We start from the raw sequence: 323 nt of genomic DNA, 5'->3' as shown, positions 1-323 counted from the left end.
TTTACCTATGTAACAAGGAATTTATCCTACAAACAGATCAGAAACCTTTATACTATCGCTTCTTCAGCAAGAGGAATTAAAATAATAGGCTGATTCAATGGGCTTTGACATTACATCGCTTTTCTTTCACCATAGAATATATTAAAAGTAAAAATAGCGTAGCCGCTGACATGTTAAGGCGCTGCCCTGTGTAAAATTAATAAGCATTGTGACTATTAACTTAAATAGGGGACATGGTCGGTGGATTTGTAATGAGGTTAGCGAAAGTTGGCATAATTAAGGAAGCTACCGTAATTACAATTGATATTACGCAGACGAGCCTA

The sequence above is a fragment of the Penaeus monodon genome, chromosome 20, assembly GCF_015228065.2.
Source record: "Penaeus monodon isolate SGIC_2016 chromosome 20, NSTDA_Pmon_1, whole genome shotgun sequence".
Classification (NCBI taxonomy): domain Eukaryota; kingdom Metazoa; phylum Arthropoda; class Malacostraca; order Decapoda; family Penaeidae; genus Penaeus; species Penaeus monodon.
This window is presented reverse-complemented; position numbering follows the sequence as displayed.